General features: G+C 48.7%; 1 protein-coding gene across 4 annotated transcripts in view; it reads left to right on the top strand.

Annotated features, from left to right (window-relative positions):
* The window catches only part of HIVEP3 (HIVEP zinc finger 3), a 515007-nt gene that overhangs the window by 314767 nt on the left and 186107 nt on the right, over nucleotides 1-14133 (top strand). The gene's annotated exons all lie outside the window — the stretch shown is intronic.

Genomic DNA, 14133 nt, shown 5'->3' with positions numbered 1-14133 from the left:
TGCCAATGCGCCTCCCATCCCTGACATCCAGGCTGCAGATCAATAAATTCGTCTCCTGCTCTTCTCTCCTGACCATCTGTTTTCCCTGGTGGTCCCCAGGGAGTCTGCCAGTCTGGCTGAAAGCTCCCAGGTTGGAGAGAAGAAGCTATTTGGGGGCCATCTGTTTGAGAGGTGCCTCCGGCTGGGGTTCCGCAGCTGAAGGAAGCAGCCCAGGCAGTGGGGGGCTGCCAGGAGGGGACAGCAGTTAGGGGGCTGAGAGCCTCCTTTATCTTTAGGCTCAGGGCCAAGGTGTGCCAGCTCCCGCGACGCCAGCAGACCAGTGAGATGCCAGGCCTGGCTGCGTCTTGGACATGTCGCTGGGGCAGATGGTGCCGGAGGGAGTGGGGAAGACAGTCTGAACCTCGCCACCTCCCCCCTGAACACTCCTTTTAAAACACATGCACACACCCTTAAAATTGGGTTGCCAGTGACAACCTGGCATATCATCTTCTTTTTATATTATTCTTAGCCCCTCTGTTGCCATAGCAACTGAACAATGCTTTTAAATATAGCAGTTAATTTTTTCAGCTCTAGCAACAAAGTTCTGGTGCTGTCCAGAAGGCCAGTGGCTGGTTTCTCTCCCAGGGGCAAAGCCCTTTCGACTCATCGCTCCCCACATCAGCCCCAGAGTGTGAGCTGGGGCTGGGTGTCCTGCGGCCAGCAGGGACCCTCTGTGTTCCCTGACCTGGCTACCCTCTAAAGTCAAGGTGTAGTCAAAAAAGCCCTTGTTCTGGAATCAGCAAACCCAGGTCCAATCACATCCCCCCATCCCCTGCTGTCCTTGAAATCTTTGCTTTTCCTCTCGGAGCCTTAATTTCTTTATCCAGTCATTAGAGATGACAGTATCTGCCTCATAGATTTCAATGAGGCCTAAATGAGCTCAAGGAGGCGAAGGTGGCAGGTACCCATGGGAAACACTCAATAAGTGCCTCTTTGCCTCTTTTCCTTCTTCTTTCCGTCCTCCACTTCTTTACCTCCTTTCCCTCTTTCCGTCCCCACCTCCCTCTCTCTTTTGCCTTTTTCCCATCCCTTACTCCCCACTGCCTTGAATTATTGATGTTAAATTCCCAGCCAGTAACATCAGAGGGTTAAAATCCATAACCAGCCTCCCCTCGGATCACCCTCCCTCCCCGAGCTGGTGAGCTCATCGGAATCATAAATCATACATCAGTGCTTGAGAACCCAGGCCCCTGCAGTCCAGCTGATGAGCAACCTTGGACAGGAGGCAGTCTTCTGGAAGGGCTGGCAAGCTCTGAAGCTATGAGCAGAGGAGGCACCATTGTCAGGAGCTTTTCTTGGAAGGGGAGCTGACAGCCTGTGGTCCGCTGACCAGCCGCATTGTTTCGGGGGTCTCTGAGCCTCCCCCCTCACCATCCTGCAGCTCTCTCCAGCCCCTCCCCCAGGCTTACTCATCACCTACTCGGTTTCCCATGGCAGGTCTTAAAACAACTGACAGCAAAGTTTCCATTGCTCAGAAGCAGTCAAAACATGGCATGGGCTGCTCAGCAGGTAGTGAATTCCCTGTCACTGGTTCGAGTAGAAGCTGAACATCCAGGGGTCTGGATGCTGTGGGAAGAATTGTCGTACCAGGTTACAAATTTAATAGACTCTTGTCTCCACCTAGGATTCCATAATGGAAACAATAATGTTAAAATCACCACATAATTTTACAGAACTTTGGGGTGCTGGGCGATTGTCCTCATTTACGTAAAAAGTTAACTTGTCAGGGTCATTTAGCCAATAAAGAGGCCGACTGTAAATCCAGAGCTCTACCTGCCCCATTATTCTTCAAGTTAAACTTTCTTGGCTGGAAGCTGTGTGGAAGAGCATTTATTGCACAGCGACTGTGTGTGACTGTTGAGCCCCAGGCGGGAGGCTCAGGGACTTGCAGAAGCCAGAGACTGCTTTCTGAGAGTTGGCAGTTCTATTAAGGGACAAAGAGCAGACCCAGAAAGAGAAAACCAGTGCTCTTGGGGCAGTGGGAGTGCAGAGAAGGAAGTGATGCTCTGGGCTGGGGCGCGGATGAGGGGTGGGAGGACACGGCAAGAGGGGAAGCTGTCTGTGCCTACCAAGCCTGCTGCGGGCCACGGGCTCCTGGGGGCCTTTTATGTCTTACTTTATTTAATCCTCCCAGTGGGTCTGTGAGAATGGCCCAGCATCCAGTTTTGACAGATGCTCTGCTGAACTTGTCAAGGTCACACATCTCAGAAGTGGAAGGACCATGTGTGTCTGACACCAAGACTTTCACATCGGTGGGAGGTGACAGAGGGAAGGACAAGTTTGCCCCGCTGTGTCAGGAGGGCACGGATCTGCTGTCAGGCTCCATTGCCTCCGGCCAGCATTGGCAACTGGCTGGGAAGGAGGTGATGGCTGAAAAGGCCTGGTGGCTTTGACCTCCAGCCTGGGAGGGCACTAGCTTGATGCTTCCCCCCAGAGAGGATGGAGGGAAGAATGGTGGCTATGGAGCAAAGAGGCTGCTGGGCCATGCAGGGGGCCAGCTCTGGCCTGTCATACAAGTGACCTGGGACAGACCATAGCTCTGTTTCTGGTTTTCTGTGACCCCTGAGGTGGGTCAGCTCAGGGCACTGGTTTCCCTCTTCACTCAGAAGGGCAGAGCCTTCATGTGCTAAAGTTAATTTGTCACTGTTAGCATCGGCCCTGAACATCTGCCTAAACCATCGGCCAGCCGCAGGCACCCACTGCCCCCTTTCTGCTTTGTTTTCCTTTATGGCGCTTATGCACCCTGACGTTACATTCTCTGCCTCTTCATTTATACTACTGCCTTTCTCTGCCAGGAGACTGGAAACCCCACAGAGGCAGGGCCTGATCTTCATCCATGGCTGTGTCTCCAGCACCTGAGCAGTGACTGGCACATACAAGCAGCGGGTGCATCTTTACAGAATAAATGGCAGCATGCCTCCTTCATATCACCACAGCCTTATTCCTGCTTCTCCTGCCACTTGTCGCAGGCCACTGTAACTGCATGTGTCGAATCTGTCTCTGCCTCACGCCATGAGATGCTGAGGCAGAGCACGGAGCACAGCCTGGAGCAGGTGCTTGAAGAGGACTTGTTGAAGCAGTAGAATAAAGTGCTCTCCTCCCCGGGCCTCAGTTTCCCCATTTGTACACTGAGAGGGTAGTCACCCTAGAGGCTTGTTACCATCCTCCCTCAGTGACATTCTGGGATTAGCGGCTCGCCGGCTGGCATTTCTGCACCTGCACCTTGGTGTGTTTGCTGCCCCGTTTGCCACCCCAACGCATGTCCTGACCTCCAAGGTTGGTCACTGCCCAGAGCCTGCCTTCCCTTTGAAGAGCAATTAAAACCCCAGAATAGCCCATTGTTTAGAGTCAGGTGCCTGGACCCTGTATTTATCTCCAGTGTGCCGAGTGTGCTCGGGTCCCTGCCAGCCACGTGGTGGGCATCGTTGGAACCACTCAGGCCACTCAACACAGAGTCTGTCTCTGGCATTGGGAGATAGCCAGCTCCAAGGGGCAGCTATCTGAGGATTGGAAGGATGAGGAAAAGGCATAAAAGGGAGCCAGCTTTTACTAAGAGACAGGCATTCGACAAATGCATTTTATATGTCCTCACAAGGGCTATGTAATATCGGTGTCATCAACCCCATTTTATTTCTGGGAAGCTTAAGGCTCAAAGAGGTCACTTTCCCATGGGACTTCCTCAGGCTTGCAGAGCTTCTAAGGGACAGAGCTGAGATCTGAACACAGGACTGTCTCACCCCAAAGCCCAAGCTTTTTTACTGTGCACCTTCATGTCTGCTGGGTGGTGGTGATAGTCGCCACCATCAGCCCATGAAGCTATAGGCCCGTAACAGCCAATGAGCGAGCTAGAGAGGAAACCAGTAGGCCCCATGGATGCTGTCGTGGGCTCTGCATTTGCGAATCACCAGCCTTGATTTCTGGCCTCTTCCTGGCCTCCCCATACCCTCTGCCTGTTCTTCTGGGTCCTGTCAAATTTCACCTCCACTCTGAAGGAGACATCACGGCCAGGACGCAGGCCTGGGGCTACCGAGTGAGAGAAACCAGGAACTTGTGACCAATCATGCGCAAAGGGAAGGGAGGGCACTAGAGGGCCAGCCCAGCTGGTGGCAATGGGGACTGCAGTCCAGGCTGAGCAGAGAGTCCAGAGAAAAGGGCCAACTCGGGGGCATCTTCCAGGCACTACCACTTACCAGTCAAGTGACCTTCAGCAAGCTGGTTGATTTCTCCGGGTTTCAGTTTCTTTACCTGTAAAATGAGAGTAGAGATGGTGACTAGCTGATAAGGCCCTCTTTGGGGAGCCAGTGAAGTAATCCATGTCAAATTCTTAGCTGCGAACCTGGTAGGAAGCAGGTCCTTAAGAAGCTATGGTGACTGCTGCTGCACAGCCACAGGGACTGAGGAGTCAGGTTTGGGGGTGAGGCCACGGCAGAACGCAACACCAGCGCCCAGGAGTAAGGTGGGTGCTTGGCCTTGGGAATAAGACAGGCACATAGTTTCTAGATACAGGGCACAATGTGAGGGCCGGAAAGCCTGGGTGGGGGCTCTTTATATGCCTCTCCTTGTGAGAGGGAGGACTGGGCTGAGAGCAAGGGGTAGGACTGAGCTGGCTGGTGGAAGAGAAGAGATGGGGGACAGGAAAGACAGACCATCAGTGAGGGCTTAGAGTTACAGCCATTCCATGAGGCTCTGAAGAATTCATTGACCATTTCACATGTGCTTGTCCTTTTGAAGCAGAGCCATGGGATGTCAGAGCTGGTGTGACCTTAGAGGTGGTGCTGGCTGCCCCAGGTCACACAGCAGGATGACAGAACATCCTTGCTCTTCTCTGTGCCTCTGTTTTCCTTTTGGTCACATGAAGAGGGTACATAAATAACCTTTTAGAATCTTTCTAGCCTTGAAAATTACCCCCAGGGACTATTTTGGGGTTTTGCCCCGTGCTAGGAGAAGGGAAGTGGGAGCTCTGAAGAGGCAGAGTGTGCAGATGAGAAATGTCGCAGGAGGAAGTGGCCAATCCCCTGGCTGATGTACAAAGAATGGGATGGAGGGCAGAGTGTTGGTCTAGCTGCCATCACCTTGAACTTGAGTAGAGCTCTCTTGAGGCATTAGGGTTGCTTGAGTACCGTTGACCCAGATTGGCACAGCTAGAAACTTCCCTATGGCTTTCTCAGCTCCTGGTAGAAGTGAGTACTTAGCCAAAAGTCCCTACCTCCCCCTGCCCCACTCCAGACACGTCCCTCCAAAGTGCCTATCCATCACCTGAGATGAACCTGGCTAAAGCCAGCAGAATCCTAGGTCCCAGTGGGCCAGCAGAAGCTGCAGTTGGCCCAATTGCCCTGAACTCTGCATCTGGTGTAACTATGGATGGCAGTGGACGGTGGGGATTACTGAGCTGCACCCTCACCTAAGCTTTGCCATGTCACTGACTCTGCATAACTGGATTTGCCTCTTTCTGCTGCAGGTTCCCTGCCTAAGACTTCAATTATCTGCAAAGTCAGAGCCCCACATGAACTCCAGTCCCTTAGTCCCTGACTGGTGATCACCATTCCACCCAAACCCTAGTTTGGTCTGGTTTCTATTCTTCATGACCTCAAGCTGCTGGGTGGTTTCCTACCCTAAACAAGGAAGATTGTTAGGCAATGACTCTGCCTTTCTTCTGGGCTTAGAGATTGCTACTGCCTGGAGGCCACCTCTGTCCCACCCATGAATGCCTCTGCTTAGACCCATCACAGGCCTGCTGCACTCACCAGGTGCTCCTTTCTGCAGGCTTCTACCTGACATGACCCAGATGCATCTGTCCTACCCTGCTGAAAATGTGCAGCTGAAAAACGTGCAGCCCAAACATCCAGGATCCAGGCACATTCCAGCTTCCCCCTCTGCCAGCCTCACCTCCATAGCTGCAGTGTCATCACCCAAGGCCATGGGTGGCTGGCACAGTCCAGGGCCATATGCCACATGGTGGCAGGGAGTGCAGAAGAGGAACATCTTCCTCAGATTCTCTTTTTGTTAGCAAAGAAACTCTTTCCCAGAACCCCTGAGAAAGACTTCCCTTAACTCTAAAATGGGAGTAATTGATCCCACTGGTCAGAACTGTCGTATGAGCCGATCACTGGAAAGTGGAAGGGAGTTTCATTCAGTTCTGAGCTCACCCCAGTAAAAGCAGGTCTCTGCCAGCAGAGAAGAAATGGGGGATTACATGGCTACTGTGTTGCTTCTAGTACTTAACTTGAAGTTTTCTCGTTTGCAGCTCTGGTGCCAGAGCTCCTGGTCACAGCCCTTTGTGCCAAAGGAAGCCATTTGCCTTACTCCTCTCGCATCCGTTAGGGCTCTTCAGTGTAAGCAGCAGAAGCTAACTTGAGATAACTTAAGCAAAGAGGGAATATATCTGAAGGATAATGCAAATCTTACAGAATTGACAGGAAGGCTGAAGAGGCAGATTCAGAAAAGGATCCAGGGCCCCTCCAGGGACCAGACAACAGGAACTAATCAGAAATGGTCTTGTCATGGCCACAGATATGGAAGAATGAGCTCCAAGAGTCAGGGCCTGGCAGAGAGCATCTGAGATGCCTGGCTCAGGCTCGTGCCCATGCCCCCACCCTCCTTGGTTGTAAGAAAGCAGGAAGCCCTGATTTTCTGTCCACCAAGACCAGGAGAGCTGATTCCCTCAAATGAAATCAGAATGCTGTTGCCAAAGTGGGAAGAAGGGGTGCCGAGTGGGCAAAAATCAACAAATGCCCACCACAGTAACACACGATGCTTGACCCAGAGACAGAGTGGAGATTGCCCGGCATGCCTTCCCATGTGGAGGTTAACAATGCACAATCTCAACTGCATGAGGCTGGCCACTGGGAGCAGGAGGAATCACCTGAGCACTCTCTGCAGGTGACTCTCCCTAATGTCACCCTGATAAGGCAGAGGATTCTATCAAATCCTTCTAGAGGCTCCCTGTGCCCTCACCTGGGGGATGGCCCCTCCTAGGGTCTCGCAGTCATTCTAGAAATTCTAACAAGCCTTCTGTTCATCAACTATAGGAAACTGGTGTCAGCCCCAGAACATCCCTGAATCTTTCTTCAAGCCTGTATGAATTGAAGGTCAACCCCCAGGCTTACTGACCCCTGACAGGGCAGGGTTTGGCTTGGCCAGGCCTATTGCTGCAGATAGCAAACTGTTATTGAGCATGTATTCATTAGGGCAGGTAAGAGGCTAAGCACTTGGCATGCAGTACATTATTTTATTCTTCCAACAGCTCTATCATATATGGCTATCATTTCCTTCTCTACAGATGAGGAAACTGAGGTTTAGAAGGAGTCAATAGCTTTCCCATGGGCACAGCTAATAAGCAGCAAAGCAGGATTCGAATGTGACCCCAGATCCCCTTCTTAATGACTTCACTGTACCATCTACACCCCACTCCTAGTAGGCTTCTTGTTCTTCCTTCTTGGAATGAAAATGGATCCAAGACCTTGGTTCATAAATTTGTCCTCTAGGCGTATCCACCCACCAGAGACCCTCCTCACCCTTCCCAGTACAGGGACTTGGGCTTCAGCCTTGGCCCTATAAGAGCCTTTGAAACTGCTCCAAAACTGCCACCTGAGAGAGGGTGAGTCCTTTCTTGCCCCACCCAAAGCCCTCCATGGAAGCATAACCATAAGTTGCACTTTTTAATTTTCACAATGAAATTTTGTCATTGCCCTTGTGGCAGTTCTGGTTTCTAGAGGACATGGCTCTGCCTTCTGTGGGTGGCAGAGCATCCTCTGCTTCTCCTGCCAGTGCCCTCGACCTGGCAAAAGACCAGGAGTGAAGCAGGTGCCCTGGGGATGGTCTAATGCAGCAGTTCACCAGCTGGGCTCCAAGAAGCCCCAGAGGTCCTGCAGAACTCCTTCAAGAAGCAGCCTGGAGAGAGCTGAGAGGAGCAACATGAAATATACCCAGCTCAGCTTCCACCAGAGCACCCTGCCTTTCTCTGTCTTACACACTGATCTGCAATGTAAGGGTGATTTTCTAAGAAAAGATTCTGTGGCTAAAACTCACTGGTTGGTTAGATACATTAACACTTTTTTCCATAAGATTCTGCCACATTTTCCTTGAACTGAGCTCCTGTATCACCTTGGCCGCTGAGAGCATTGCCTTTATAGAACCATAGCTTAACATTCTTTCTTTGACATTGTTAGAGGGCTGATAACCTGGATTAGCCATCTATGTGTGTAACACCTCAGCATATCAGGAGAACAGTAGAGAAAGTCATCCATTGTGTTGCTCAAAAACTCCTGGAAACAAAGACCCTGGTGACTAATTCCTCTCCAAAATTTGAGCCAGTAGAGTTTCACTTTCCTAGTTTCCTGGTCCCCTCCTCCTGCTAGACAATAGAGCCCATGTTTACTCTTTACTATGGCCACTAATATGCCCAGAACATATTCAGCTAGGCATTTCTCTTTTTAAAACACATGTATTCACACCTGTAATCCCAGCACTTTGGGAGATGGAGACGAAAGGATCACCTGAGGTCAGGAGTTCAAGACCAGCCTAGCCAACATGCTGAAACCCTGTCTTTACTAAAAATACAAAAATTAGCCAGGGGTGGTGATGTGCATCTGTAATCCCAGCTACTAAGCAGGCTGAGTCAGGAGAATTGCTTGAACTTGGGAGGTGGAGGTTGCGGTGAGACAAGATTGCACCACTGCACTCCAACCAGGGCAAGAGAGTGAGATGCCATTTCAAAAATAATAAGTAAGTAAATAAATAAAAATAAAACACATGGAGTTTTATTTTTAATATAATAATAAATAATAAATAAACACATGGGGTAAGGGTTTAAAAACTACCTATAATGTGCTATGTTCACTACTTGGGCAATGCCATCATTTGAAGCCCAAACCTCAGCAACACAGACTACACCCATGTAACAAACTTGCACATATACCCTGATTTGTCCTGCAGGCTGTCAACCCCTGATATAGCTGCCCTAGCTTTCAATAGTAGGCAGCCATTTCCATGTGTTTGAATGGTTGTGTCCCAATAAAACTTTATTTATAAAAACAGGCTACCATGTAGATTTGTCCTGCAGGCTATCAACCCCTGTTATGGCTGTACCCTAGTTAGCTCTTCCCATGTGTTTGCATGGTTGTGTCCCAATAAATACAAAAACAGGCTACCAGTTGGATTTGTCCTGCAAGCTGTCAACCTCTGATATAGCTGTACCCTAGTTTTCAATGGTAGGTTAGCCCTTTCTATGGTAGGTTAGCACTTAGGTTTGCTGTCGGTATTCAGTGTCTCAGTATTAGAAGTAAGACTACATGGAACTTGCTCAGAATTTTTTTCTTAGACTGTCTTCCTGGGAATTGGGATGACTTTGCCCAGAAGTGTGGATAGTTGTGAGGCAAAGCTCTTGATGCGTGCTGTGAAGTTGCCTTTCAAAACTTGCACTCTGTCTGTTTTCACTACCAGCAGCAATGTGAGAGCGCCCATTTCCTCACACCCTGTGAGTGCCAGACAGTATCCTTCAAAACGTTTGCTTCCAGCACCCCCTGCTCTTTTACATCTGAATTTTGCTTTTGTCCAGTGGTCTGAGCCTCTGTCTGCACTTTTGTTCCTTAATCTTCCTCACATCCTTTTTGGAAGTAGGCAAGATACAAGCAAACAAGTTTCTGGGTTGTATTAGGTCTGTCTTCCTGGGATCAAGTTCAGGGAGTGGAAGGAGCCAGGGAGAAACAGAGTTCTGAAGATCCAGTGTGGATGGCGCGCAGGCTGATAGGGCTGACAACTCCCCTTCTCTGCTGGATGGAGAACACTCTCTGCCAGGGGCACTGATGGAACTTCCAGAGGCTGCATCATTGCAGGCCAGGCCCGGGTGGGGAGACAAGAGTGCCTTGGAGAGAAAGAAACAACATGCTGGAAAGGGAAGGAAGTGAGTTTGGGGGTCAGATGGGCAGAGGCATCCACTGGGGCTCCGCGTGTGAGCCTGTACATGTTCTCTTGCCTTTCTGCATTACCCATTTCATCATCTGTAAAGGACATAAAAAGGCCAACTGCACAGGATTGCCATGAGGGTTCAATGTGATCCTTTATAGCAGAACCTCGCACAGTGCCTGGCACATAGAAGCACTTGATGTGTCTTTGTTAAATTGAATTGCCTTGCATGCTCGCATCTTAGGAGCAGTGGGGAATTGATAACATGAGTATTTTAAAAAAGAATCTATGGATCCAGTGTGCACCACATGGTAGGCTCTAAAAAATAATTGATGGATGAATGAATGCATGGAACTTTGAAGTCAAACAGCTCCAGCCTCATCATTTATTAGTTCTGTGATCTTGGCAATGCCTTTTCCTCTCTATAGTTCAGCTTCCTTTTCTGCAAAATGGGTCTAATGACAAGGATATTGACAGGTGCTCACAGATAAGGAAACAGACATGGCCAGCTGACAGAGTCTCATGGCTGGTATGTGGCAAGATTCAAGTGCCCACCGCAGGCTCATTGCGAAGTCTAAATGAGGCAAAGAATTAAAGCTTCTGGCTCAATGGATGTTCGCTCCTTCTCATAAGCAGGAAAGGCTGCCAGCCTTGGGGTCTCACTGGTGGAAACAGAGTAAAGGAAGGGCCTGTAGCCACCACGGGGACTGGGACTGACTCAGAGGCAGCTGCATACAGGCTGCGAGTTGCTGGCACTGGTGTTTGCAGGGAACTCTCTAAGCTGATTTTCTGGAGACCACCTTTCTCAGGGGCCCATTTCCTAAGCAGCTGTCTTGCCTCCACAGAGCCCAGTTCATGCTGGAGCCAAATAGAGAATTTGCCTTTTCATAGCAGCCTTTTGGCCTAGAGGGTGGAGCCTGCACTATGCAAATGAGTCCATCCTTGAAAAAGGCCCCCAAAGCCCATGTGAGGGAGAGAGTGGTGGAAGCAATGCCTAGCAGAATGAGGTGACCCGCAGGATGGGCGCCATCAGGATGAGCTGCTGCTGATCCCCTAAGCTCAGTGTTACTATGACTGGGGCCAGGTTCAGGAAACTTTACCTCTTCCATGTGACATTTACCTTCAAGATAGGTGTGAATATTCCCATTTTACAGATGAGGATACTGAGGAAAGTACAGGAGGTAAGTATACAACTAGCGAGTGACAGAACAAGAGTGAGGACTTGAATTTAAGTGTCTGACTCTAAAACCAGTGTGCCTAACCATGAGTCACATTTACTGCCAGTCAGTGGACAGGCCTTTGAATCCTGGGAAGACCAATCTCCTCGTGCCTGGATCTGGCTGTGAGCAAGGAACTGGGGGACCCCAGCTTCTTTGGGGCCACAGCTTCAGCTATTCTTTTGCCTTGCTCATTTATACTTAAAGCATAGCTATTTACTTCTTTACAGAAAATATTTTATCCATTCAACAATCCAATACATGTTTATTAGGGATTTTTTATGTGTTGGGTCATATGCTAGGTGCAGGAGATATATCACAAATAATAATTACAACTAACCCTTGCTATGCACTAGGTACCGTTCTAGGCATTGTGCATGGATTAGATCACTTAATCCTCACAACAACCCTATAGATAGCTATTATTATTCTTTCTTTATAGCTGAAGGAATTGAACCACAGAGAGGTTATATAATTTGCCCAAGGTCCCACAGCTATTAAGGATCAGAATCAGGATTTGGATGCAGCATTCTGGGATCAGAGTTCATACATTTAACTGCCCCCACACTGATAGGACTCTCACAGTCTCTGCCCTCATGGAACTTAGAGTCTTTCTTTTGCAACAGGCATGCCAGAATAACACCAAAAATATTTATTTCAGTTTTATTTGCTGAGAAGCAAACTGGACAATGAGAATCAAGAATGAATGGTCCTGGATTTGTAAAGTGCTTGACATCGACAGGGCCAGCAGGAAGGGGTCAAGATCATGAGCAGAAACGTGGTCCATTTCCCACTGTGGCCTTGATGGCTGCGCGTCCTTTGTCAAGCCTTGTCACCTCTCTGGGCCTCCATTTATTTACAGGATGGATTGTCAGTAATGTGCTTATTCTATCTTCTTCCCAGAATTTTCGTGGAGACTAAATGAGGTGGCAGATGGAAACAAGAGTTCACGATAAGAAAGAAGCGCTGGGCAAGGGTTTGTTATTCAACCAAAGTGAAAATTGGGTGCCAGCATGATGAATAAATGAATGAATAAATGGTCCTAGCAGTCCTGCAGCTTGGCTCCTTGGGGGACAAAGAGCTCCCTTCAGAACATCTGTTGGGGTTTTTCAGGGTCCTAACAAGGCTCTTTACCCTTGACCATGCCCCTTGAATTATTTTGTATTTGGTTTGTGTGACCCTCCAAGAGTGTTTTAGCAATCATTTATTAATGTCTGCTGGGAGACCAGCCTTGTGCTAGACTCTGCTGGGAGACAGAGACGAATTTTAAATGGACTCTCCCCTTAGGAGCTCATAGGCCAGGAGGAGAAATTGTATTAAAAATAATGGGAATAGGCCGGGCGCGGTGGCTCATGCCTATAATCCCAGCACTTTGGGAGGCCGAGGCAGGTGAATCATGAGGTAAGAAATCGAGACCATCCTGGTCAACAAGGTGAAACTCCGTCTCTACTAAAAATATAAAAATTAGCTGGGCATGGTGGCGCACGCCTGTAGTCCCTGCTGCTTGGGAGGCTGAGGCAGGAGAATTGCTTGAACCTGGGAGGCGGAGGTTGCGGTAAGCCGAGATTGCACCATTGCACTCCAGTCTGGGTAACAAGAGCGAAACTCCGTCTCAATAATAATAATAATAATAACGGTAATAATATTGTAAACAATAATAACCTGCAATATCTGAGCATTTACCACATGACAGACATCGTACTGAGGTTTTATGTACATCAACTTATTTAGTCATTACAATTCAGTTAATTACTAAAAATACAGTTCCCGTTTTACATATGGGGAAACAAATTCAGAGAGGTTAAAAAACTTACCCAAGTTCACACAACTCTGAAATCACAGAGCTGGGTGTGAACCAAAGAAAGCAAATGTGGATACAATAACTATTATAAAGTAGAAACTACTGTGTACCCTAGCACAGGGGCAAGGGCAGGCTTCTCAAGGTTCAGTAACAGAAGGGAAGCAAGACAGTGATGGTGCTGCTGCTGCTGTTATTGATAGTAATGATATTGATGTTGATGGGGTGATGGTGAAGATGATGGTAGCGGTGATAATCCTCGGGTGCCCATTTGTTGAGCTTCTGCTTTGTGCCAGGCCCTTACCTGGGTGCTTTCTACTATCTCATTTAATCCTCATAACAACTTTCCGATGTCAGGATTACATCTCCATCTTACTCTTACACCAGATGGCCTCCCTAAGGGCACACATCCAGTGTGGCCTGGGCTTAAGCTTAAGTGTACCTCACTGCAGAGCTGCGGCTCTTCCCTGAACCAGAATCCCTAACCTTTGGACCAGAGGGCTGGGCATCTCAGAGATGCTCCATAAATGTCTGTTGAATGAATGAATATTGAAGGAATGGATCCCCAAGGGCTCAAAGCCTTAAGCCCAGAAGACATAAATAACATGTCTCAAATGAGTATGCATGCAACCATAATTTAAATATATGTAGCAGTGTTACAATTACTAAAATACAAGTTAATTGTAAAGCATTAGTTCATTGTAATTTTGTACTGCTTATTTTCTCAACGAGAAGCTAATAGGTATAGAGTTACCATCAGGAGGAGTTTGGAGAAATAATTTCATACAAAGAGAGGTCCTTGTACTGAAAATGGTGGGAACATTCTGCCATCCTGCATGGCTTAACGAAAGTGCTTTGCCCAGCACCTGGCACAGAGGTCACTTGGAGAAGGGGGGCAACCCACCAGCCTGTGGCATTTGTCCTGGGTCTACCCATGCCTCTCTTACTGGATCTAGACTGTCACTATCAGAGACTTCATCTACATGAGGACCTGATGCCAACAACTTTCCCAAATGGCTGTTGAACGCTTGCATGAATGAATGAATAATGAAAGCAAGAATGAATGAATTACAATGAACAGTGCTTAGGGAACCCACAAAGGGTGTTTTCCCTGAGGAATGTTTGAAAGTGGGAGTTCCTCCAGCCTCAGGCCTGAGCACAGGACCAGCATGCCTG

Source organism: Sapajus apella, unplaced genomic scaffold, assembly GCF_009761245.1.
Source record: "Sapajus apella isolate SASKATOON/1434 unplaced genomic scaffold, GSC_monkey_1.0 scaffold62, whole genome shotgun sequence".
Taxonomy (NCBI): Eukaryota; Metazoa; Chordata; class Mammalia; order Primates; family Cebidae; genus Sapajus; species Sapajus apella.
The sequence above is the reverse complement of the archived record's forward strand: the minus strand, read 5'-3'. Positions and strand labels throughout refer to the sequence as shown.